General features: G+C 40.1%; 1 protein-coding gene and 1 non-coding gene across 2 annotated transcripts in view; both read right to left on the bottom strand.

The window, feature by feature from the left end:
* The window catches only part of DSCAM (DS cell adhesion molecule), a 695,428-nt gene that overhangs the window by 532,208 nt on the left and 136,400 nt on the right, over positions 1-26,820 (bottom strand). The window lies entirely within an intron of this gene.
* On the bottom strand, positions 7,248-7,354 carry LOC120859452. The gene has a single exon (XR_005720087.1). It is a non-coding gene; the product is annotated as a U6 spliceosomal RNA (small nuclear RNA).

The following is a 26,820-nucleotide window of genomic DNA, read 5'->3' as shown; positions in this document are numbered from 1 at the left end:
TTAGATGAGAAGGCACTGAAACTGGAGAACAGAACAAAGAGAAGGTTCTACCCTTCTGAAGAGAAAAAGAAGTGGTCTGTAGGTACATGATAAACACTTTCAGTGGTCAGAGCAGGGTCCTGGGCCTTGGATCTGGCTCCAGATCACGCAGGTTTTCAGCCATTCGATGGACATCAATCCCTAAAAAAACAACGCTGAGACGTTGGTGTGTTATGGAGAAGTCTTAGGGCACTGTTGCCATAGAGATAAGTCCCATATGACTTATGGGACAGGATAAGTAACAGCAGGATAAATAATATATCAGATTTGAATTGGGAATTATTTCCACAAAGCTCGATCGCTGTCCCTACCTTGTGAATGACTTCTGAATTATCCACAACCATATGTTTGCCATCAGTCTTCTGAAGATGTCTTCAAGATGTATAAAATCAGCAGCCTGATTTCTGCATCATGGACAGGCTCCTGGCTCCACTTTACATTTTTTGTTACCATTACATTAAAAGGCAAGATTCAATGTTAAGAGATGGAAAACATTCCATCTCCTGCCAGTGCCAAACATGCTTGTCCCCCCGACACACACACCTACATCCTTTCATGTAGATGTGTAAGCTTTATTGTTTTTCTGTCACTAAGTCGAACCTGACTCTTTGGGACCCTGTGGTCTGCAGCATACCAGGCTCCTCTGTCCAGGGGGATTCTCCAAGCGAGAATATTGGAATGGGTCACCATGCCCTCCTCCAGGGGATCCTCCAAAACCAGGGATGGAACCCAAGTCTCTTGTGTCTCCTGCATTGGCAGGTGGATTCTTTAACACTAGCACCATCATGTAAAGTTGACACACCAGCCAACAGGAGCTTCATGAAAAGAGGCACACAGATAAAACTAAAATGTGCGTTCTCAAGCTGAAAATGTAGACACTGAAGTCCCAACTGAAACCGAGTTCTATTTCCCCTCTGCTAAATGGATCATTTAGCTTTCATCCCTTTCTCACTTCCACATATGTTACTATTGTCCTAAATTTCATGGTTCAGGGTTTTCCAATTAGCCTGCCGTAAGCATGTGCTCCAGGAGACAGCGCGGTTGCATTTGGCACCGTCGACTCTGGGAAACGGCGGCTCAGGAAGAGCCAGTCCTGTCTGGGAACGTTTCCTGAGAAGGTGGCAGGGTGCCACAGCCCAGCATACGTTTCACACTTCATCACACAGAGAAGGGGAGAGATGAGAAGTAACAGGATGGAATCTTAATAACGTAATCAAGGGAATCCCACGTAAGCTGCTCTGCATTAAAAGACAGCAATGGCTGGGCCTGTGAGCCTCAGCTACACTTGAACAGCAGAAGGCTCTCTAGGTAAGTGCTGGTTCTCAGGCCTGAGTTCATCACAGATTGGCTTTCCACCAAACTGCCCCCCGTCCAACACATTCTTCACTGCTCTAGAGTGATTTGAATTTACCATGGACTGGATTTAGCAAATTTGTCTTCAACCGAGTTCCAAATTATTTGCTGTTCTCTCTTTAGTCCAAGGCCTATGCATCACACGGTACAGAATGCTTTTAAAACAAAATCACTGTTTGAAACATTCAGTGAGGTTGATGCCACATTTCTCTGGAAAAAAAGTCAGCTAAAGAGAAAAGAAAATCACATCACCACTAACACAGACATCTACTCATTTGTTTATCCATTCATTCATCAAGAATTCTGTCACTCACTCAAGCTTTCATCCATTTATTTACTCATTACGTCTTTCATGGGAGTATTCACTCATTTATTAACTCAGCCACCCCTTCATGTATTTGTTAATTTACTTGTTTACTCATTCATTTAAGTGATATGCATCACAGCTCTGGACTGTTGCTGAAGCTGAAGCTCCAACACTTTGGCCACCTGATGTGAAGAGCCAACTCATTGGAAAAGTCCCTGTTGCTGGGAAAGATTTTGAAAGCAAAAGGAGAAGAGAAAGCACAGAGGATGAGATGGTTAAATGGCAACACAGACTCAATGGACATGAATTTGAGCAAACTCCAGAAGATAGTGAAGGACAGGGAAGCCTTGCATGCTGCAGTCCATGGAGTCAAAAAGAGTCAGGGGCAGCTTAGCAACTGCACAACGATAATATCACAGTGTTACCTAGCGGGGAAATGAGCACAGTGATGCTCTCCTTGCATCTCTATAGACATCTCTCTCTGTCCTTTTAAATGCATTCCTCTCTAATATAAAATCACACTATGAAGAATATTTAAAAACACTGATCCAAAATGACAGTCAGTTTATCTAAATGCTACATTTCTACCCACCCTTCTGAAAAGCTTACAGACATTTTCAATGGAACAAATTCTTAATGGAACAGAAGTTTCCTCCCCAAAACAACCTCTGAAAACATACTCTCCATCATGAAGATTGAACTCACAATACTTTTTCCGATTCATATTAAAATTAATTTTGCATAAGTAATGTGTCTGGGAAATTCTGAACATACATTTTGTTTAAATGAAATGCTGTTTGTAATTTAATATTGTTAATTTTTTTAAATTGCAATTACAATAGAAAACTCACGTTCCTCCCTAGATGTTGTTATTTCTCTAGAAGCTTTGCAAAGCTCGGACCCTATATTTACAAGATAATACTGAAAGATATTCACTTCTGAAGTTCTTTGCTGAGCATCTCTCTATGGCACAGAAGGAGGATGGGCTCAGGTGTGGATTGATGTCCCCATTCCAAATGAATAAGCATCTTTCCTTCCGTGATGAGAAATTCTCTCAATACGAATAAAACAGAGGGAGGGCTGTTACTCTGAAGGGCACAGCGCTATGGGAAGGGCCACATTAAGACATTCATAGGTCTTTCCTCCATAAAAATTGCTTAAAATTATGTTTTATGACTAGAAATATAAAGACAAATGAAATCTGGACTGGATTGTTTTCATTTTTTTCTTCTGATTTGAAAAGACATTAAAACATCTTCACGGGCTTTTAAAGTGATTGTGGCCCTAGACACTATGCCTGTTATACTAGGGGTAAATTGGCCCTGGCTTTGGGGTCACTCATGCGAGGATCCTGATATTTCAGCACCCATTGACTACACTGACTTTGCACACGGCAGCTCACTTCTTAACAGCCACATGTTCATTTTTAAGACATAACTAGGACTCTTGTTTCTACTCTTCCTACTCCCATCAAATTCCAAGAAAAACAGAGTCTGCTATGGAGTGACAAGTCCACAGAATTCTCTCCTCAGTTGCTCTTAACACTGAACCGGAGCACTCAGACTAAGTCTCAAGAAACCGGAGCCAGTTTCACCAGTTACCCGTCATGAACTAGGCTACACCAAACAGGACCCACTTTAAGGAATGGATCAAGTAGGATATTTTTGTCTCTTACAATAACTCTCACTTTACATCACACTCCACAACTCCCCAGCCCTATCTTAATTATCACTTTAGCATACTTTGTAACTGACTTTTTATGTCCATCATCTCTCTTCTCACTGGAACATTAGCTCTACAAGGGCAAGCATTAGTATGTTCTGTTTACTACTGTATCACTATTCCTGGACACAACAGGGTCAGGTACGAATATTACTTGTTGAACTGACTTGAAAATGATCAGAAACACTGGTATGAAAAATATTAAAATTCAGCCTTTGGGATATTTTTGGTTACTTTCTAAGAGAATTTTTTTCTCTTCAAGACTACACCTCTTGATCTAATATTGTTCCTGAACTCTGGTCTGGCTAGCTTATGGCTCAAAAAGCTGATACTTGAGAGGCAAGTGTTGGTAGAAAGGAAAAGTAGCTTTACTCTGGAGGCTGGCCACTGGGAGAGAAGGTAGACTCATGTGCAAAGTCCACTTTCCCTCTGCCATCAGTGGGCAAGAGCTTTTCAAGGGGTCTTTCAGGGGGTATAGGCAGAGAGAGGCGGGCTACATGCAGAAACAGCACAGTCATCTCTGACAGTCATCTTGAAATTGGTCATCAGTGGTCTGACCAGCGTCACCTTGATTGATTTCAGTACAGTTAGTTCCAGGGTAGGTTTGTTCCCATTTCTTTGAGGCCATTTCTTGGAATTGTGGCAGTTTGTATCATGGCCACCGTCTGGCCATCATGCAGTTAACTTTTTCTACCTGGTGGGGGTTTCAGTATCTATAAGACAGCTCAGAGGCCATGGCTCAGGAAATTATCTGTAGCCCTTGAGGAGCAACTAAAGGTCCTTGACCTGGCTTAATGACTAAACTATTATTATTCTGTACTGTTCGCTTTTCCTTTGTTTCTGCATCTCCTTATATCTCTGATTAACCTTATCCTTTGGATAAAGTCTTTCTCCGGATAAAAGGCAAGCAGAGGACATGGCAGGGAGTGAGGCTTCTGTCCTGAATGCCCCACGAGGTCCTGCTCTGTTTCCATATTCCTGGTAGTGCTGCCTAATATTTTTTTCTGTTTGGTCATCTCTTCCACTTCTCATGTATAAACTATTTTTGACTAAAGCATTCAGCAATGGATATAGAATGTATGTGTACCACCTGCTTCTTTCCCTTTCCAATTATTCTTTATGTGCCAGAATGTTTTATCTAAATTTTATTCCAATCAGACACTTTCTCATAAAGTAATATGAGCAGAGAGACCATATTAGCAAAGTTACTGAGCTAATTTTATTAAGGCACAAAGTGTTTTAGGATATGACTCACATTTTCTTTTTAAAGATTGGCTGGTCTACTTGAAGAAAAGCCAATGAATTTAGATTCACCATTCCCAACATTCTGAATGTACAAACTCTCCCATTTCCTAAAAATGGGGGCTTATCCCAGGTTTTAGGGAATCCTTTTTTGTCCTCATAGACCACTCTACCACACAGATCCTCCAGGCTGTATTAGAAAGATGCTTATGGTAATTATAGGTGAAGACATGGAAAAGGAAAACAGTGTTAGCAATCCTAGTTTCTTCCTTACAGAATATAAACTAATTTCTGCAGGAAGGGAAGGAGAGGGTGGGACAAACTGAGAGAGAAGCATTGACATATATTACACTACCATTTGTAAAACACAGAGCTAGTGGGAAGCTGCTGTATAGCACAGAGAGCTCAGCTCCAGGCTCTGTGATGACCTACAGGGGTGGGATGGAGGGGTAGGAGGTGGGAGGCAGGTTCAAGAGGGGGGAGATGTATGTATGTGCATGCTAAGTCACTTCAGTCAGGCCCAGCTCTTTGTGACCTCGTGGACTGTAGCCCACCAGGCTCCTCTGTCCATGGGATTCTCCAGGAAAGAATACTGGAGTGGGTTACTATGCCCTCCTCCAGGGGATTGTCCCTATCCAGGGATCAAATCCATGTCCCCTGCATTGGCAGGTAGGTTATTTACCACTAGCACTGCCTGGGAAACCTGAATATATGTACACGTTTAGCTGATTCACTTTGTTGTACAGCAGACACTAACACAACATTGTAAAGCAATTAGACACCAATAATAAATAAAATTTAAAAATGAAAAATGCTATTGTATTGATTTTTTATTATAAAATTAATACATTTGCATTGTAAAAACTTTTGTAAATACAGAAAGGTAGTGGGGAAAAAGGACTGTGACCAAATAACCATATCTTGCCGAAACAAAATGTCTTCTGTGAAAATTTTGATGTTTCCCCTGAAGACTGTTGGGGTGCAATGAGCAGAATGATCTGAGAGGGGCCCCAGTTCACTCAGGGCAACCTGGGCAGTGGACCAGCTGGAAGCAGCCCCCCTTCTGCGAGCATAAGGGCTGCATTTGAGGGAGGCTTCTTGCCCTGACAGAAGGGGCTTCCCGTGGGCCTGGGAGTCTCCAGGTGCTGGGCAGCTGGGTCTCTCAGAAAATCCCAGAAGCAGCTGACATCTGAACCCAGACTGAATATTTAGTCCCCTGTTTAGTAGGGTTCCTCTCAGACTTATAAGAAAGGAACATTGTGATACACGGAAAGGTTGCTTGAATGACAGACCCGGGCACTGTCGAGGACACCCAGCCTGCACTTCTGTGGGATGATTAACAGTTAGGAACCCTTTCATTTTCTCACTTGCATCTATTTTCTTCCTTAATATTTACTCCTTACTACATACTGTACTGCCTTGTAGAATATGCCCAACCCTTGGTGACCCCATGGACTGCGGCACGGCAGGCTTCTCTGTCCTTCACTATCACCTGGAGTTTGCTGAAACTCATGTCCATTGAGTCGGTGATGCCTTCCATCCATCTCATCCTCTGTTGCCCCCTCCTTCTTCTGCCCTCAATCTTGCCCAGCATCAGGGTCTTTTCTATGAGTCAGCTCTTTACACCAGGTGACCGAAGTACTGGAGCTTCAGCTTCAGCCTCAGGACATGGCCTTACCTACTGTGACAGTCAGTTTTATGTGTCAACCTACAGCTAGGTGTAGCACTCAGACACTCAAACACCACTGCAGCTGTTGCTGTGAAGGTCATTTTGTAGATGTGATGAACACCCACAATCAACTGACTTTAAGTAAAAGAGATTACCCCAGTTAATCTAGGTAAGCACCATCTAGACAGATGAAAGAACTTACAGCTGAAAAGAGTGTTCCCTGAAAATGAAATCCTGCCTGTGGACTACAGGATCAGACTCTGCCCCAGAGCATCCACCCTGTCCTGGTGGCTTGTCTTATGGATTTCAGTCTCACCACAACTGCATAATCGTGTGAGCTAATCCCTTGAAATCCATCTCTGTCATCTATCCATCTATCTCTGACTGGTTCTGTTTCTCTAGTGGACCCTCACTGATAATTCACCTTGAACCAGAGCTATATAATTTCATTTCCAAACTTAAGTATGAGAAATTATCTATTTAGGTAAGGTTTATAGAATTGGGGGATTTTTCCTCCAATATTTATTTGCTTCTTCTTTTCTTTTGTTTTTCTTATTGAAGTATAGTTGATTTACAATATTGTGTTAGTTTCAGGAGCAGAGCAAAGAGAGTCAAATGTATATATGTGTGTGTGTATATATAAATATATATATAAATCTTTTTCAGATTATTTTCCCTTATAGATTACTACAAAATATCAAATACAGTTCAATTATATAGCTCTGATGCTATACAGTAGGTACTTGCTGGTTTTCTATTTGACTGGGATGCCGTCTATGGGGTCGCACAGAGTCGGACACGACTGAAGCGACTTAGCAGCAGCAGCAGTATGTTAATCTCAGACCTCGAATTTATCCCTCCCCCACTTTCCCTTTTGGTAACCATAAGTTTGTCTTCTGTATCTGTGGGTCAGTTAAAAATATGGAACACTTCACAAACTTGTGTGTCATCCTTGTGCACGAGCTGTGCAAATATTCTCTGTATTGTTCCAATTTTAGTATATATGCTGCCAAAGCAAGCATGCTTCTTTGTTTTTTATGCCTCCTTTTTTCCCCCCAAATTGCATTTAAGATATCAATATAGGAAGATGTCATAAATGTAAATATAATACTAATATAGAATATTTATTTATTTATATGTAATTAATAAAAATAAAAAGGGAAATTTATGGTAGGAAATTAAGAAGGCAAGAATATATTTAGCAACATAGTAAATGCTGAAAGCTGGGAGAAGAACAGGAGGACTGAGATGAATCCCTACAAAATCCCTGGATATTCACCAAGTACAAAGGCTGAGAGGGCCATACCCTAAGGCAGAAAGAGATGCCCTAGGTGCATAAAGCTACGAATGGGTCTAGAGAGCAAAGAGAATGCGCCAGAAACTCAAAATGCTGGCAGGCAGGCTGCAAAGCAGAAACAGCATTGCCATGGTTTGGAAAGCTCGTAGCTGGCCTTGTGATGCACAGAGAGATCTAAAGAGTCTGACTGGTGCTCAGACCCCAAGCCTTCTGAAGGCAAAGTCCCAACCCCACCTCCACAATGTGTAAAATTCAGTGGTGAACTGAGTCTAACTTAAAATTCTAACTTCACAACAGAGTCCAGGGACAGCTCAGCTACCCATTAGATTAACTCAGTCTCAAACCATCAAATTCATGGGGCATGTCCCTCTCAGGAGGTGGACATGCTTTATCTCATCACAATGTTCAGTGTAAAATAAAACACACACACACACACAATATACACAAGTGAGAAGAGAGGACTACATTTAAAAGAGGAAAGAGGTCATAGAAACAAATATGGCAATGAGTCAGATGTTAGAATTATCACTCAGGGATTCTAAAGAATTTATGATGAAAGATCTAGAGGAAGACGTGGATGACAAGTATAAGCAGATAAAGACTTTCCACATAAGTGGAAACAGTAAAAAGGAAAATGAAATGGAACTATCATGATGGAATTATGTGATGTCAGAGGGGAAGATGCAGTTGATGAGCTTATTAGCAGACTGGACAGAGAAAAGAATCAGAGAAATCAAAGGCAAGTCAATAGACACTATATTGATAATAGATAGCAAATAAAAAAGTAAAACAATAAAACAAAATACCCAAGACATATAATATATGATCAAAAAGTATAAATAAATGAAATCCTCAAAGGGGAGAAGAAAGATATAGGATAAAAATTATTTTAAGACACAAGTTACTAAATTTGAAATTGATGAAATATGTCAATATACATATCCAAGAAGCTCAGCAAACGACATGATAAGCCTTTAAAAAGTACTTTTAAAGTCACACCTATTGCATCAGAGGCAAACTGCTAAAAACCAAAACTGGAAAGAAAACCTTAAAGTAGCCAAAAATAAACAAAAAAACCCCCAGCCAGGTCATATGTAAGGAAAGCATGAAAACAGCGATGATTGAATTTCTCAGAGTGAAATAAAATTTTCAAAAATAAAATTAAAAAATAAAGCTGTTTATATAAAATTTTATATCTTACCAAAGTTTACATCAAAAATGGAAGCTAGATTAAGACAATTTCAGTCAAAGGAAACTTCAGATTTTGTTGCCAGAAAATCTGTAGTATAAGAAATGCTAAAAGAACTTCTTCAGGGAACAATAAACAATTTCAGAAAAAAGTTCAAGTCTGCAGAAGGAAAAAACAAACAAACAAACACAGAAAACCATAGAAAGTGCAATGTATGGGAAAAAATAAGAGATTTATTTATTTTTAATATGTGCATATTTGTATGTACAGACACATATCAATACTTGTGTAATATATATATAAGAAATATAGATTTAGGCTACATTCATTCAAATCAAAGGAATAAAGGAGCACAATGAATGGGAGCAGAATAAGTGGAATTATGTATATAATCATGGCATGTCTACATCTTGCAAAGAGTTTGATGGTATAATTAGAAACTGAACTGTGACAAATTAAAGATACATATTGTAATTTCTAGTGACACCCAAAATAATACAAAAGTGTATACTTAAAGAGTTAATAGAAATTAAGCAATTACTTGGTCACTTAAAATAAGGCAGGAAATCAAAAAGATATATCAAGATGAAAGATCTAAATACAAGCTATGTTGATGATGACATTAAATATGAATAGACTAAATACCACTTAAGACTAGATAAATAAGGGCTTCCCTGGTGGGTCAGACAGTAAAGAATCAGCCTGCAATGCAGGAGACATGGGTTCAACCCCTAAGTCAGGAAGATCCCCTGAGATGGGAATGGCTACCCACTTCAGTATTCTTGCCTGGAGAATTTCATGGCACATGAATTGAACCCGTGTCCCTTGCATTTGTTGGAGAAGACTCTTGGGAGTCCCTTGGACTGCAAGGAGATCAAACCAGTCAATCCTAAAGGAAATCAGTGCTGAATATTCATTGGAAGGACTAATGCTGAAGCTGAAGCTCCAATACTTTGGCCACCTAATAGGAAGAACTGACTCATTGGAAAAGATCCTGATGCTGGGAAAGGTTGAAGGCAGGACGAGATGGTTGGATGACATTACCAACCTGATGGACATGAGTTTGAGCAAGCTCCAGGAGTTGGTGATGGACAGAGAAGCCTGGCATGCTGCAGCCCATGGGGTGACAAAAAGTCGGACAAGACTGAGAGACTGAACTGAATCCCTACATTTGCAGGTGGGTTCTTAAGCACTGGGCTCCCAGAGAAGTTCTCCTTCAAACTTTATCTCTTCAAATATTGCCTCTCCAACTGTCTTCTTCCAGAATTCCGATTTAAAATGCTTTTTTTTTTTCTTTTCTCTATTTCTTTTAACTTCTCTGTTCTCTCTACAACTTGGAGCTCCCTCACCACCCTGATCACCTTATTTTCTCTCTTGTACCAAATAAGAGTCCCAGAATCCTCTAAAAACTGAGAACAGAGAATCCTCTAAGACTGACCCCAAACAAACAAACTTCACACTAGACATAGAAGAAAAAGGAAGAGTGAAGACAAAGTTGAGATGATGAATCACCCAAAATGCAACACAGAAGAAGTAGAGGCCGTAACTTCCACACCAATAGAAGAAATGGAGACAGCACTAGCAATCGAACAAACAGCCGGAAAGTTCGATAGGGCAGAAGATGAATCAACAACACTGGTAAATGGAAAACACCAAATATGCCAGAAATTCAAGGAAATATAAATGTGCTTAAATGACCTACTAAAAATAAACGATGGTGTACTTTTAAAAATGTCTTGTGGAATGTAGCCACAGTGCTCATTCAAGAGAAGTTTATGCTTGAAATGCATTTCCTTTTAAAAGAGAGAAGGACTGGAAACAAGTCAGCCAAAAATCAATTCCATAAACTAGAAGAATGAAGTAAACTTAAAGAAACTGGAGAGAAGACATGAAATACAAAACAAAAAATTAAAATGAAACAGAAGTTATATGACGAAAAAGACCAACCCTATAGGGAAAAAAATCTCAACAAGTACAAATAATAAATAGGAATGAGGAAGAAGACATGACTAGGGCTAAACTGAGTTCTTTTTTTATTGATAGTCTTTTTATTTTTAATTCTGATGGTCTGTGAAATATTTTATTACATTCTGCCTGCGTGTGTGTGTGTTAAGCTGCTTCAGTCGTGTCCGACTCTTTGCGACCCTATGGACTGCAGCCTACCAGGCTCCTCGTCCATGGGATTCTCCAGGGAAGAATAGTGGAGTGGGTTCCCATGCCCTTCTCCAGGGGATCTTCCCAACCCAGGGATCAAACTCGAGTTTTCTGCATTGGCAGGCAGGTTCTTTACCACTAGCACCACCTGGGAAGCCCCATATTGCATTCTATAGTGGTTTAAATTACAGTGTTTCTAATATTAATAATACTGAGTACATGCTCTTGTCCCTGATGTCCCTGAACATATCTCTTCTACAGTGTTTACTCAGAATTTTGGTATTGTCTTTGATGTACTTTTTAAACAACTTCATTTTTTAGTTTTCATTTAATTTTTTAAATTTTATTGCAGTATAGTTGATTTACAATGATGTGTTTAATTTCTGCTGTACAGCAAAGTGACTAAGCTATACAGAAACACTCTTTTTCATATTCTTCTCCATTATGCTTTATCACAGGATATTGAATATAGTTGCTTGTGACCTCATTGCTTATCCATCCTATATATAATAGTTTGCATCTGTGAATCCTAAACTTCTAAGTCCTCACCTTTAAATAAAGAAGGCAACACTTTGGTCTTCTCTCAAAGCTCAAGGTGAGCCCTACAGCCTACTGGGATGGGGACAGAAAGTCTAGTGTTCCTCAACATCCAGAGGGCACTTTCTGCTAGATACAGGCACTGCTACTGCTCAAAGCCAACTAGGTTATGGGACTTCGTGTCAAGCTCTGAGCCAGAAACAGTTGTTTACATCTTTCCTCTTCCAGCAGGGAGGTTGTCATCCCTGTATTACAGGTGTGGAAACAGATGCTCGAGGACCTCAAATAGCACAGTCACGACTGCCCACCTAATTAGTGGGGAAACCATGTTTCAAACTCAGGTATCAGTTCAAAACTTATCCTAAAACTGCAGCTTCTTTTGTGGTTTCCCCCACGTGTGTGTGCAGGGGAGCTGGAATGAGGAGAGAGACACGAAGAAGTGGCAGATCACCATTTAAGCTTCCCTTCACTCTTTCCAAAAGGTGAATTTCTAGCTTTGTCCACCTGGCATGGGATATTTTCCTGCTATTAAATGGGCCCCCTTAGCACTAGAGCATTCAGGTTTCACACATAGATTTAACCTTGAAACAGATGGAAAGATATTCAAAATGGTAATTCACAGCTAATACTAAATTAGTTTCATTCTCTGTTAAAGTTTAACAATGACCTTTTTCATATTAGTAAAATGTATTTCTTTTAATTTTTCCTTTAAAAATATAAACTAGTAACTCAAGTATATATTTCACTTTCAAAGTCACATTTATTTGATTTGCTTCTTATTTTTAATTCCCTGATCCCATATGCTTGCATGATTAACAAATACTACTGAAATGTGTTTGGATCACAAGGTAATTACTTTAGATAAATGTCATTCTGTGGCTTAGGATTATGGTCATAATTCCTGTTTTTAATGGTACCTGTTTAAGCCCTCCTTGGATTGGCTTGATAGTCTTGGGGATTATATGTAATAAAAACTCACAAAGTAACTCATTCAAAAGCCAGTTCCGATATGTATATCCCTATGGCTGAGTTCATATCTAAATCAAAATCTTTATATCAAATATCAGTGAAAAGAGATGAACCAGCATGCAAAATTGAGTTTAAATAATGAGAATGTTATTCAAAAAGCAGACATCAAAATGCACTTAAATCAAATGTGTTCACATGACTTTCAGCTTATAGGTAGTTTTCAGAGCCAAAATATAAAACACACAAAGTATAAAACACACAAAGAAACATATACTCTGTTGCATGCACACTTCAGATTCAGAAACCAAGCTAATATTTCCAGCAAGAAGGAGCAAGAACAAAACACTGCTAGGTTATATGCCATAAACATACCTGTAGTACACATATAACCTCAGTAACAATACCCAGAAAGTGTTAAAATGCACCATTGAGCACAGGAGAGATAGCAATGTGGAAAACAGATATGGAACACATGATGAATATTTCAGAGATTTCCAGTCATTGGGATTCTGCACACGTCTCCTGTACCTAAAGATAAGATCCGCAGAAAATGAAACTCTGGTTAGATAACATGAGGCCTTATTCATTAATACTTACTAGAAGTTCAGATGGTGTTTGAGCATTGCCTGCCTGAAAGCAAAATGTCGGCATTTAAAACGAAATACTCTACATTTGGAAAAACACACAAGGGAGCAGAGCCTTGGGTGAGACAGAGTAATAGGTATATCAGAGTGATCGTCCTTAAGTAAACTTAGAGGTGACCTTAATATAGATGGCACACTGACATCTGAACAGTGGAGCAGACTATTAAATTCATGAATAGAAGAGAGAATTTAAATTTACTACAAAATTTTAGAAGGCAATAGAAAAAGAAAAGACCAAGGACAACTGACTGTAGATGAACTATTGTAGAAAGTCCACTTAAGAATTCAGGAAAGTAGAAGATGGAATCATAAATGGATGCCTGTGAAACCAGTACTGTATTTTCCAAGGGATCCGTTTTATAAATGGAAAGCGATGGCATGTAATGGGTCCAGCCAGTGAAATAAAAGGCTATTTAGGGCAAGTACATACTGTGCCCTGCACAGTCCTCACTGGTTTCTAGGTTGAGAACAGATTAACAGTTCCAGAGTGGGTTTGATTTCCATCGATTTCCTGTTTGGCAATTTGACTCCCATTTGTGGCATATCAACTTTTGGAACTAAAGGCCACAGATGAACCCTCAGACAGGAAAATTCTTCTGGGCAGGGCCAGTGGAGGAAGTAGGCACTTCTTGTCCTCCTTTCCTCCTGACACATGACACCTAGCTCAGCAGTCCCCGATGGTCGGCTCCCAACATCACTGCAACGCTGAGGACCCTGAGACCAGCCAGAGGAACAGGCAGGAGCAAACAGAAAAGAGCAAAGAGGGAGCGAATACCTGTATTTTTTAATTTTTAAAAATTTCTCCCAACCATATTGCTGTTTGTAACTTACTGTTCCCACCACCACTCTCATACAGGTGTTTCAAAAAATGGCATTTCATAGATTGTATAGAAAACATATTTTTCAGTATTAGGGTTTTGGATTCTTAACTTACCTTCTGGCTATACAATCATCAAAACAAAATACAGTCACAGCCATACAAAAATGTGTAGCTGAAGAACATTATAGTACACAGTCTCACAGTGTCTTTTTTTTTTAATTGGGGTATATATGCTTTAAAATACTGTGTTAGTTTCTGCTCTACAACAGTGAAACAGCTACATGTGTACATATATCCCCTCTTTTTTGGATTTCCTTCCCATTTAGGTCACCAAGAGCACTGAGTAAAGTTCCCTGTGCTCTATAGTAGATTCTCAGTTATCTATTTTATACATAGTATCAATACTGTAGATATATTAATCTCAATCTCCCAATTTATCCCACCTCTCCCTTCTTATCTTAGTGTTCATATGTTTATTTTCCATGTCTGTGTTTCTATTTCCACTTTGCAAATAGTTTCACCTGTACCTTCTTTCAAGACTCCTCATATATATGTTAATAGACAATATTTGTCTCTTTCTGACTTACTTCACTCTGCATTACAGAATGCAAATGACATGATTTCATTCCTTTCAACGGCTGATCAGTATCACATCCTGTGTTTTCAAAAATGTGAACTTTCTTTTGATCAGCCCACTGGCTCTAAGGAAATTCCTTGAGTCTCTCCTGAATTTTTAAGGAAACCAACATACTAACTGGATAATCTCAGAACTGTGCTCATGTGCCTGTGTAACGAGTCCTCATATAAGGAGAAGGCAGGATATCGAGTATCCTGTGTGTGTCACCTTGTTTTACAGATGATGAAGCTAAATTCTAGAAATGTTGGCTGACGTGGCCCTTGTCTTACTCGGTGTGATGCTGTGTAACCCATGAACCTGGTCATGGTCCATCAGCACAAAAGTCTTCTTGAAACAGAAACAAATCATTCCATTTGTGAAAGAATATCATCAATTTAAAAAAAATGAAAAATCCCCAATGTTCTTATCACCTCATAGTTCCACCTCTATTTCATTCTTAAAGGTGCCCATCAGTTCAGTTCAGTCGCTGAGTCGTGTCCAACTCTGCGACCCTATGAATCACAGCACACCAGCCCTCCCTGTCCATCACCAACTCCCGGAGTTCACTCAGACTCACATCCATCGAGTCAGTGATGCCATCCAGCCATCTCATCCTCTGTCATCCCCTTCTCCTCCTGCCCCCAATCCCTCCCAGCATCAGAGTCTTTTCCAATGAGTCAACTCTTCGCATGAGGTGGCCAAAGTACTAGAGTTTCAGCTTTAGCATCATTCCTTCTAAAGAAATCCCAGGGCTGATCTTCAGAATGGACTGGTTGGATCTCCTTGCAGTCCAAGGGACTCTCAAGAGTCTTCTGCAACACCACAGTTTGAAATCATCAATTCTTTGGCGCTCAGCCTTCTTCACAGTCCAACTCTCACATCCATACATGACCACAGGAAAAACCATAGACCCACATAATATGGTGACAAGGGATTGTCTATAGTGCAGCAACGTTTGGGGCCCACATCAACAAAGTCATCACATTTGTGCATTCATGTTCAAACTGAGTGCTCAGCATTTCAGAGTTTGACCATTAAGTATCACTCTGAATTTGGCAAGAAAAGAATAGTAAAAGATCAAAGGGGGTATACTTAGTGATCAAAGAGTTTCTGTGTTTTTGAAAGGCAAGATTAATCCATGTTAAGAAATGGGGCAAAATTGCTGGTGTGGATGGAATTATGCCTCAAGAAAACTAAAAGGAAAAGCAATTCTATATCAGGCACAGAAAGACCTATAACTTGATCCCCATGGCCTATAAGTGTCATGTTGAAATCTGTAAGACAAGGAGCCCAGGAAATCTGATCATATTCCCATGAACCCTCCTGTCGGTTCCTTTCCTGGATATGATGTGAAGGTTTAGTTTAAGACAGAGCAGGATGGCAGCATCAGTAGCCTCAACTCAAAGAACTACATGTGAGTTAGAGGTCAGGCCTGGGAAATAAACAAATTACAAATATTTGCAACTCTGTCTGCAGGTCAGATGGAAGACAGTTTGGATTTTGCTTCAGACATGAAACTGGAGTGTAAAATGACAAGGCCTGAAATCAACTCCCATCACAGAAGTGCTGGGAGATGCTTGGGAAAAGCTTGCCTCAGAGAATTCTGCCCCTCTGCCTGACTGTTAAGCTAAAGCTGCCTTTGTTTGGAGCCCTGTAGCTTGTGGACGTCAGGAAGGAAGAAATTAATACATCCCTTGCCTGAGGTTTGCCATTCTGGGAGATGTTTGCAAGAGTAACAGCCTTTTTACTTTCCTTCCTCACCTCCCCCCATCTCTGATCTATAAAACCTCCTGGCATCCAGACCCTGATAAGATGGTTATTTTGAGGGGCTAGCCTGTCTTCTCAGTCTCCTGGCTCCTCAAATAAAGTCTCTTCCTTTCCTCAACGCCTCATTTCTTGGAATCACTGGCCTGTTGTGCGACGTTCAGAGCAAGCCTGGACTTGGTTACAAAAGGAAAACAACCCCACGCACTTATCATCAGTAGTGATGGATGAAATGAGAGGGTCGTGTCTGGCTGTTCAACATCCCAGAGGCAAAGTTGGCTAAGGAGAGTAACAAAGGTGCATCTAGGAAGAAACACTCAGAAACTCCTGGCAAAAGGTCCATCGAAGGACAAGGAGGCTTTAGACCAGATTCTCTAATGTGAGTGAGTGTAAGAATCACCTGAGGTTGTTAGAGGGTGGGCTCTGATGCAAGAGGTCTGGGGCAAGGCCTGAGAGTCTGCATTTGCCACCAGCTTCTAGCTGATGCAGAAAGACCCAGCACACACGCTGGGGTGTAGTCAGGCGTTCCCAGCAGCACAGCAGTAGATACCTACCAGGAAGGCAGACAGCGTGCAAAGACCCAGGCTTGGAGCCCAGCTTTCATGGGGATCCACTGACCACTGCAGAAGGAGCCTGGTCTCTCAGTATCGACACAGTCCTCAATTTGTTTCTGATGCAAATTTCTGTAACTGACAATCCCAGATTCTAATCATAAAATTAAACTACAGGAAGGCTGGGCACTAAATGACAGAAAAGACTCCATCAGGGCAGCATCCACATCACATGATATCTATTATAATGCAAAGAGAAACCAGGCATTGGTTCCACCGCATGAAAATTCAAAAGAGCAGATGAGTGGTTCAGCGGTTCATTAAGGGACACACCTTTGCCAAAATTAAAAAAAAAAACTAATAAAATCATTTTACTTAATTAAAAAAAAAAAAAAAACCTAAATAATAAGCTTCCCTGGTGGCTTAGATGGTAAAGAATCTGTCTGCAGTGCAGGAGACCTGGGTTCGATCCCTGGGTCAGGAAGATCCCCTGGAGAAGGAAATGGCAACTCACTCCAGTATTTTTGCCTGGAGAATTCCATTGACAGAGGAGCCTGGCAGGCTTCAGTTCATTGGGTTGCAAAGAGTCAGACATAACTGAGCGACTAACAACATATACAAAGAGAATAATATCTCTGGGAGGAAATTAATAATAACAAAACCTGTAATAACCTCATCAATGAAACAAGGATCCGGTGGAAAGGGTACAAAAAAGGTCACAGATCATATACTTTTAACTGGAAATTACCTTGAAATCATCTAATTTTTACCCACACATTCTTTTCTGATCAGAAAGTGAGGGCCATGTCTGAGTCAAAAGCACATAATTTTCATGACACAATCTGGGCTGTAACTCTTAACACTACACATTTTTCCTAACATAAATGCTAATCGACACACTGATTTTTTAAATGAGATGTTCATAAGTACAGGTTAATTACATTATGTATTCATGTTGGAAAATGTTTTCTGTGTTTATTGTTATTGTTTCATACAATATTTTATTTGCATCAGTTAATTAAAGAAAAAAGAGAATGTATAATCCATAACTGGCTGGATTACCAAAAGAATGAAAGTTCACAGTCTATCACAGAAAACTAAATTTGCCATTTGGTAAGTCTTTCCCCAATTCTAATAAGGCCTCCAAATAACATTATCTTTACATAACACACATCTATTATTGAAATCTCATAAGACTCATCAGCGATATAACTACTAAAAAAATTTTAAAAGGCTGGAATTTAAGTTTAAGACCATTCAAATAGCAATGTTCTGTTAAAAAAAAAAAAATCAACATTCTCTGATTTACAAACCAGGGTTTTCTTTCATGCATTTGCAAAGATTTTGGGGCATGAGCTGGAGTTGAAAGTTAAACATCTATTTGCATTTGGTTTAGGAAATCCTTGTCACCTTTCCATGAAATTTCAGCTGTCTCAGTGGATTTGGCAAAGATCAAAGCCCCCAAGCTCAGCGAGTGCATTTCAATCCCCGCCAACAGTCAATCATTTGATTCTGGAGCACAAAGAGCTGATCCTGGTGCAGCACTGCCCACACAGCTACGATTTCACAAATCCTTGTTTTCACCTGCTTCCATTTACTGGGATGCTAGGGGTCCAGGTACTCAGAGCCTTTGCAAAACTGATACAAGGAGAAATGAAAACGCAGACTCCTGCTCAGAAAACACTGACAAGCCTTTCCCTTCTCCTCTTGCCCGGTGAGCAAGTGACACTGTGTCTGGCTGTCGGGCCAGGACTCACATCATCCCTGATCTCTACACCTCAGATCCACACCAGGGACTCTGGGGACCGCTTGACCACCCTGGGGAGAGGCAGGGGCCATTTCACCTCTGTCTCCTCTCCTTCAAGTGCACCACATAATCTCATGACATTATACATCGTCACATGTTCAGGAAAAATTACTTTATGAATATCACCTGGTCAATATCTACATTGGTCACAAAATCTTTAAAAGAAGGAATATGTTTGTAATTAATCCCACATATGGAACAGGATGGGAAAAGTTTTTATAAGCATTGATGGATGTCATAAATTTCAGCTAGTGGTGATAAAGCAAAATTGTAGTGAAATTGCCATTTTTAGAACAATAGACTTCTCCCTGTTGGAATCATGGAGACTCCTTACTTTTGTTTTACTACAGGTTCATAAAAAAAAAAAATGATTGATAAAATATTTGATTAGAAAAGTAAAAAATAATAATTTAATATATGTAATTACAGTATAGAATGCTCATAGTCTAATCTTTCATTCTCCCATAATCTAAACAAAACAATAATAATTTTTTTTCCAGGAGTGCTATTCAAATTTGTTCTAGTCTACATGTGGAAAATATTTGAAAAGAAAAATAACTGCATCAGAACAAAGGAAATTATTTTGACCAAGGGTGAAGAAGAAAAACTTTATTCTCATAAATAAAAAAGTGAAACCATTTATGTGAATGAAGAGAAATCACAGTCAATTATTATGATTCTGTAGTCTTACTTTCAAGACCCAGATTTTCCATCTTAGTAATTAGAAACTCAAGACTATTTACATGGAAAAAAAAAAAAGACTCTGGCAAGTTATCTCATGCAACACATCGCAGCCCTGCTGTTATAGCCCTCTCCACTTCTCTGAACCATTTTTCAAAGACTATGAAAATAATGATTATTCACAACAGAATTGTAATCTATCAACAATTCACTTTTTCCATGGGAATAATCAACGAAGAAACAGCAATCTAACCTGAAGCTCTCATCTCCAAAAATATGATTTTGATATTTTGGCAATCAACCCAGTACAATTAATGTTTTATTCATGCTTTCTCACCAAACAAAATGAAAAAGTAAACAATAATGGATTACCATCCTTTTCAGACATAAGGTATCTCATCTAAGAAAAAAATTTTTTTTAAAAACACAAGCTTATAATTTTTGAAATCTTTAAAAATGAATATAATGTTATCAAATGTGTGAAAATGATGAAGTACAGAGCTTGGAACCTAGCACCTATAATCATCTCAAAACCATTTTCATCACTAACTATTTTAAAAATAATGGGTACATTATATTCTTTTGTCCTCTGGTGGCCAATGTCTGGATAATAGTGGCAAAATGTCTGTACCAGTGTACTGTCTCTATATTTAATCCACCACTATAAATTAACACACCCCTTTCCCTCTATCCACCAGCCTATTTCAGGATTCAAAAATAAATCTAAACATGAATTCCTCTTTCCCAGAGTTGAATGCATGGGGACTGGTAAGCAGTTTCTGCTGTTTTTTTAAGGCAGCCATGAGAGTGATCTGAAGCCCCAAGGCACCTAAAAAGTAGACTCAAGATGAAACAGTTTCCATACCTAATGGAAAGGTCATACCTGGGGTCAAATGCCTGGATTCTTATACTGTGTCTGCAATTTACTCAGGAATATGAAAAGAAAGTGAAAGTTAGTCACTCAGTCATGTCTGACTCGTCATGACCCTATGGACTGGAGCCCACCAGGCTCCTCTGTCCATGGAATTCTTCAGGCTAGAACACTGGAGTGGGTTGCCATTCCCCTTCTCCAGGAGATGTATATACAAAGAATATTAACAGAATGTTGGACAATGACACTTTGGAGAAGGTGTTTCCAAAATCTCCTCAGTGATGTTCCACCGTTGGAACCCCTCTCTACCCAGACCTGGGCCCATTCACCATTCACAGATGTCTGGAGGACTTCCACCCAGTGCACTGAGGAGGGGATTCAATCCTTGCTGATAAATCTGAAGACTCTGTGAGCACCAAGGAAGTTAACTACACTCTCAGATTTCTCATACATAAAGTGGTGGAAAGAATAGCCCTGTCATCACAGAATCACCGAGAAGAGTAAATGAAATGACAGATTTAAAGGCTCAGCACAGTGCTGGGGCAGTAATGTATCACTTGCCATTATTCTGAATAACATGTCTCAAAGTCAAAACTATGGCAAAACTAGCAAGAGGCCATACCTTGTGTCTTACCTTTTTTAAAACAAAAATTCTTATAGTTATTAACTTTGCCCTCCCTTTTTTATTGAAATACAACTGTATTATGTTTAAGGTATACAGCATAATGATTTGACTCACATGCATCATGAATAATTAAGTTTACAGAATATCCATCATTTCATATAAGTGCAAAGTAAAAGAAATAGAAAAAGAAATTTGTGATAAGAACTCTGATTTACTCTCTTAACAACTTTCAGATATAACATAGAGCAGAGTCACTTATATTAATCATGCTGTACACTGCATTCCTAGTACTTAGGATTCTGGTTTAACAGGTGGCTCAGTCATAAAGATTCCACCTGCCAATGCAGGAGATGCGGGTAGGATCCCTGGGTCAGGAAGATCCCCTGAAGAAGGAAATGGCAACCCATTCCAGTATTCTTGCCTGGGAAATACCATGGACAGAGAATCCTGGGCTACAGTCCCCAGGATCTCAAAAGAGTCGACATGGCTTTAGTGACTAAACAACAACAAACAGTTTATTATTCTATAATTGGAGTTTATACCTTTGACCATCTTCATCTACCTCCCACTCCTCCCCCAACTTCTGCCTATGGTAACCACAAATCTGATCTCTTTTTCTATGAGTTTGTTTGTTTGCTGGCTTTTTTTTTTTCTTCTTACTTTATAATTCTGTATTGGTTTTGCCATACATTGACATGAATCCACCACGGGTGTACATGCGTTCCCAAACATGAACCCCCCTCCAACCCCCCCTCCCCACAACATCTCTCTGGGTCATCCCCGCGTACCAGCCCCAAGCGTGCCATATCCTGCATCGGACATAGACTGGCAATTCGATTCTTACATGATATTATACATGTTTCAATGCCATTCTCCCAAATCATCTCACCTTCTCCCTCTCCCACTGAGTCCAAAAGTCCGCTATACACATCTGTGTCTTTTTTGCTGTCCTGCATACAGGGTCATCATTACCATCTTTCTAAATTCCATATATATGTGTTAGTATACTGTATTGGTGTTTTTCTTTCTGGCTTACTTCACTCTGTATAATCGGCTCCAGTTTCATCCATCTCATCAGAACTGATTCAAATGTATTCTTTTTAATGGCTGAGTAATACTCCATTGTGTATATGTAGCACAGCTTTCTTATCCATTCATCTACTGATGGACATCTAGGTTGTTTCCATGTCCTGGCTATTATAAACAGTGCTGCGATGAACATTGGGGTACATGTGTCTCTTTCAATTCTGGTTTCCTCCATGTGTATGCCCAGCAGTGGGATTGCTGGGTCATAAGGCAGTTCTATTTGCAATTTTTTAAGGAATCTCCACACTGTTCTCCATAGTGGCTGTACTAGTTTGCATTCCCACCAACAGTGTAGGAGGGTTCCCTTCTCTCCACACCCTCTCCAGCATTTATTGCTTGCAGATTTTTGGATCACAGACATTCTGACTGGTGTGAAGTGGTACCTCATTGTGGTTTTGATTTGCATTTCTCTAATAATGAGTGATGTTGAGCATCTTTTCATGTGTTTGTTAGCCATCCGTATGTCTTCTTTGGAGAAATGTCTATTTAGTTCTTTGGCCCATTTTTTGATCAGGCTCTATTACAAAGCCACAGTCATCAAGACAGTATGGTATTGGCACAAAGACAGAAATATAGATCAATGGAACAAAATAGAAAGCCCAGAGATAAATCCACACACATATGGACACCTTATCTTTGACAAAGGAGGCAAGAATATACAACGGAGTAAAGACAATCTCTTTAACAAGTGGTGCTGGGAAAACTGGTCAACCACTTGTAAAAGAATGAAACTAGATCACTTTCTAACACCACACACAAAGATAAACTCAAAATGGATTAAAGATCTAAATGTAAGACCAGAAACTATAAAACTCCTAGAGGAGAACATAGGCAAAACACTCTCCGACATAAACCACAGCAGGATCCTCTATGATCCACCTCCCAGAATTCTGGAAATAAAAGCAAAAATAAACAAATGGGACCTAATTAAAATTAAAAGCTTCTGCACAACAAAGGAAAATATAAGCAAAGTGAAAAGACAGCCTTCCGAATGGGAGAAAATGATAGCAAATGAAGCAACTGACAAACAACTAATCTCAAAAATATACAAGCAACTCCTGTTTGCTGGCTTTTAATTGAACTACAACACTATGTTAGCTCCTGATGCACAATGCGTGGACAATGCTTCTCTTACATTTCAAAGAAATCACCATAGTAAGTCTAGCTATCGTACATCACCATACAAAGATATTACATGACTTTTTATCATATTCCCTATACTATACATTTCATACCATTGTTTTACTTATTTAGTAACTGAAAGTCTGTGCCTCTTAATCTCCCTCACCTATTTCTCTCATCCCCCTTACTCCTCTCTTTTAAGATAACTTTTTGAATGTTGTGCTACAATCAAGAGTTCTGCACAAACCCTATAAGTCTCATTTTTTAGATAAGCAAACAACTTGGAGGGTCCATTTCTTATCCAAGCCATCCAGTTACCCCGGGTGAGGGCCAGGGTCCTTCTCTTTCCTCACTTCTGCCTCTGAAAGATGTATTCTACACAGCTTGTCAAGAGGAGGTGGAAATGAATCTGAATCAGTCCAGAAAGTTATCTTAAAAGAGAGTAGAGGGGATGAGAGAAATGGGTAAGAGAGATTAAGAGGTGCAAACTTTCAGTTACTAAACAAGTGAATTAATGGTATCAAATGTACAGAATGGAGAATATGATCAATAAGAAGAAGTCATCATTCTTATTTAATCTGAGTGCTTGCTTTGTGCAGCCACCGTCAGGTTGCTGGGGACGCAGCAGCAGAGAGCGAAGCCAGGCAGATCTCTGTCCTCCAGGAACTTCCCCTCCAGAGAGGATAAACACAGAGACACATCCTGGCCCCCAGGTATGATCATGCTCAGAAAGGGAGCATGGTGGGAGAGATGGGGCTGGGTGCTGAAGCTAGGGCCCTGAGGGGGTTTCAGGAGGAGACAACCAAGGGCGGAGTGAGAGTTGAGTGAAGCCCAGGAGAAAAGTTTGGGGCACATCTTACATTTTTTTCAATGCCCCCTTTCCCATAAAGAATTATCTTTTAGAGGAAGATTTTCTTAAAATATTTATTTATTTGCATCAAGTCTTAATTGCGGCATGCCAGATCTTTCGTTTCCCACGTGGGCTTCTCTCTAGTTGTGGCTCATGGGCTTTGTTGCTCTGCTTCATGTGGGATCTTAGTTCCCTGACAAGGGATCAAACCCATGCCTCCTGCATTGTGAGGCAGATTCTTAATCAGTGGACTGCCAGGGGTGTCCCATATAAAGAGTTCTCTGACTCTGTAAGTTCTTTGACACTACCCTCAATTTCACAAGTGTGATATGAATAAATAGAATTCCAGGGTTTTGACAAGCAGTACAATAACTGGAAAAAAAGGCATGACCATCTTCCAGTCCAGTGACCCTCTGGTCCTGATAAGGGGACAGTGCCCAGGGAGGCGAAGGTTCCTCACATACACCTGGGGCTGGAGGAGGCAATAAAATGCTCGGCTTTGGACTTACACTTTCTGTCTGGTTCATTCTACACCCAGTCCATGGTGACAAAGCTTCTCCTGCTGACTGACATCTCACATACATAGCAAAAGGGAAAGTCTGTACCCCTGTTAGGGAATTAGCTGAAAGCCTGATTCCAACCAATGATGTTCGCAGGGAGGAAAAAAAACCACAACTACAACATATTAAAGAAAGCAAATGTAGACAGGGTCAGGATTTCAGCTGACTAAATTCACGTGTAGAAACAAAAGACAACCCTGTCGAGGTTCACCATGATTACTAACTTTGATAGTCATCTAAAGCCTCCCGTCAGGGAGACGGGATAAAGGATGGAATAAAAGAAAACACAAATCTTCCTTCTGGTGAGGAAAGGGTTTGGAAGCACAGTATATCTGTTTCCATGACACCAAAAATAAGCAACAGCTATAATCAGCAAAATCACTGCGGGTGGTGACTGCAGCCACAAAATTAGAAGACACTTGCTCTCTGGAAGGAAAGTTATGACAAAAGTAGACAGCATATTTAAAAGCAAAGACATCATTTTGTTGACAAAGGTCCATATAAGTCAAAGCTATGGTTTTTCCAGTAGTCATGTACGGATGTGAGTGTTGGATCATAAAGAAGGCTGAGCATTGAAGAATTGATGCTTTTGAAGTGTGGTGCTGGGGAAGACTCTTGAGAGTCCCTTGGACAAGGAGATCAAACCAGTCAATCCTAAAGGAAATCAATCCTGAATATTCACTGGGGACTGAGGCTGAAGCTGAAGCTCCAATACTCTGGCCCCTGATACAAAGGCCAGTTCATTGGAAAAGACCCTGAAGCTGGGAATGATTGAAGGAAAAAGGAGAAGAGGGCAGCAGAGGATGGGATGGATAGACAGCATCACCAACTCAATGGACATGAATCTGAGCAAACTCTGGGAGATAGTAGAGGACAGAGGAGCCTGGCATGCTTCAGTCCACGGGGTCCAAAGAGTCGAACACAACTTAGCAACTGAACAATAACAACAACATAACCACCACAGCAACAATGAACTTAGCAACCACATGCTACCTCAACACACAATGCTGGTTTGTTACAAGCCTCCTTACCATGAGGGTCCACATATTCATTTGATCAAAGTTGGAAAATATCATTTAACTTGTATTTCACTGCAGTATTATAAACATTTGAAACACACAGAGGGTCTGACCTGAGAGTATAAATTACACGTGAGAAGGAAAGTGTGAGCAGGATTGAGAACCGTGGAGGAATTCTATTCCAGATGAGTTCAGAAAGAACCCGGTGAGTCATCAACTCTGAGTCATGGACCCCCAAAGTCCTTCCAGGCATGGTGGGGACATACTGAATTCAATTTAATGATTTCCATTGCAATCCCTTAATCATATGCCAAGTATGTGTTGACAGTATGAATGGTCCAGGAAATTTGGAGAAGATGCCTTGAATTTATATGCCATTTAACAGCTTACCAATCATTTCCCTATTGGTCAGCTTGTTGAATCCTCCTAATACATCTATGAAACAGATATCAGCCCCATTTTACAAATGAGATAATTGTATGCCATATGAATTGCATAGTTTGCCCAAGAAAGCATAGCAAAGAAGAGGCAGGGCCTGACTCCTACCTTACTCCACCAGGACCTTTTCCCACAGCCCAGGTACCCAGTGGCATTCAGAATTGCTACATATGCTCCATTTAAGAAGGCCCACATCTTCCAGGGAGGGATAATATCCCAATAGAGTTTTAGCACCAAACATAATTTTGTATTTTTAATCTGATGTTCACATATGCAAATAGTATATTTTTTCAGGCAAGAAATTAGCCTTAGAATATGCTGGTTCCCCAAGGTGTTCTGATACTTTTCCAAAGTCAAGATAGAGTTATTCCAAAAAGCTAGAAATCACCATCTTTATAGGTGATGGACAAAGAAACCCCATTAGCTACTTGTCTATCAAAGTCACATGGTTGCACAGGCTTGTGCATCTTAATGACATTTTTACTAAGCTGAAGAGACTCAAATTGGCAAAAGAAAAAAAAAAAAGGAGAAAACTGACTTGGTTTGGGGCAATGGCTTCCTTCTGCAATTAAAATAAAATGGGCACTGCTCCCTTTAGCCTGCAAGGCTTGGCTTCTTTCCTCCCCTCTGGTCTCTCCCACTTCACCTACAGCCGACCTCCTCCTCACCTGTTCTCTCTGAAACAACCATTCTCTCTGTTCTTCAGGTGGATCGGGCTCCTTCCTGCCTCTGTGTCTCTGCTGGCTTCAGAGGTTCCCTCTGTTTCTTATGAGGGGGTGTTCCTGACGCTGTTCCCTCTGCCTGGCTTCTGCCTTCTCATTCAGGTCTTGACTAAAGTCTTGCTTGCCCAAAGAACCCTTAGAGAACTCTTACCATCTCTTCTATCAT

This window comes from Oryx dammah, unplaced genomic scaffold (assembly GCF_014754425.2).
Source record: "Oryx dammah isolate SB20612 unplaced genomic scaffold, SCBI_Odam_1.1 HiC_scaffold_2, whole genome shotgun sequence".
NCBI lineage: Eukaryota > Metazoa > Chordata > Mammalia > Artiodactyla > Bovidae > Oryx > Oryx dammah.
The sequence above is the reverse complement of the archived record's forward strand: the minus strand, read 5'-3'. Positions and strand labels throughout refer to the sequence as shown.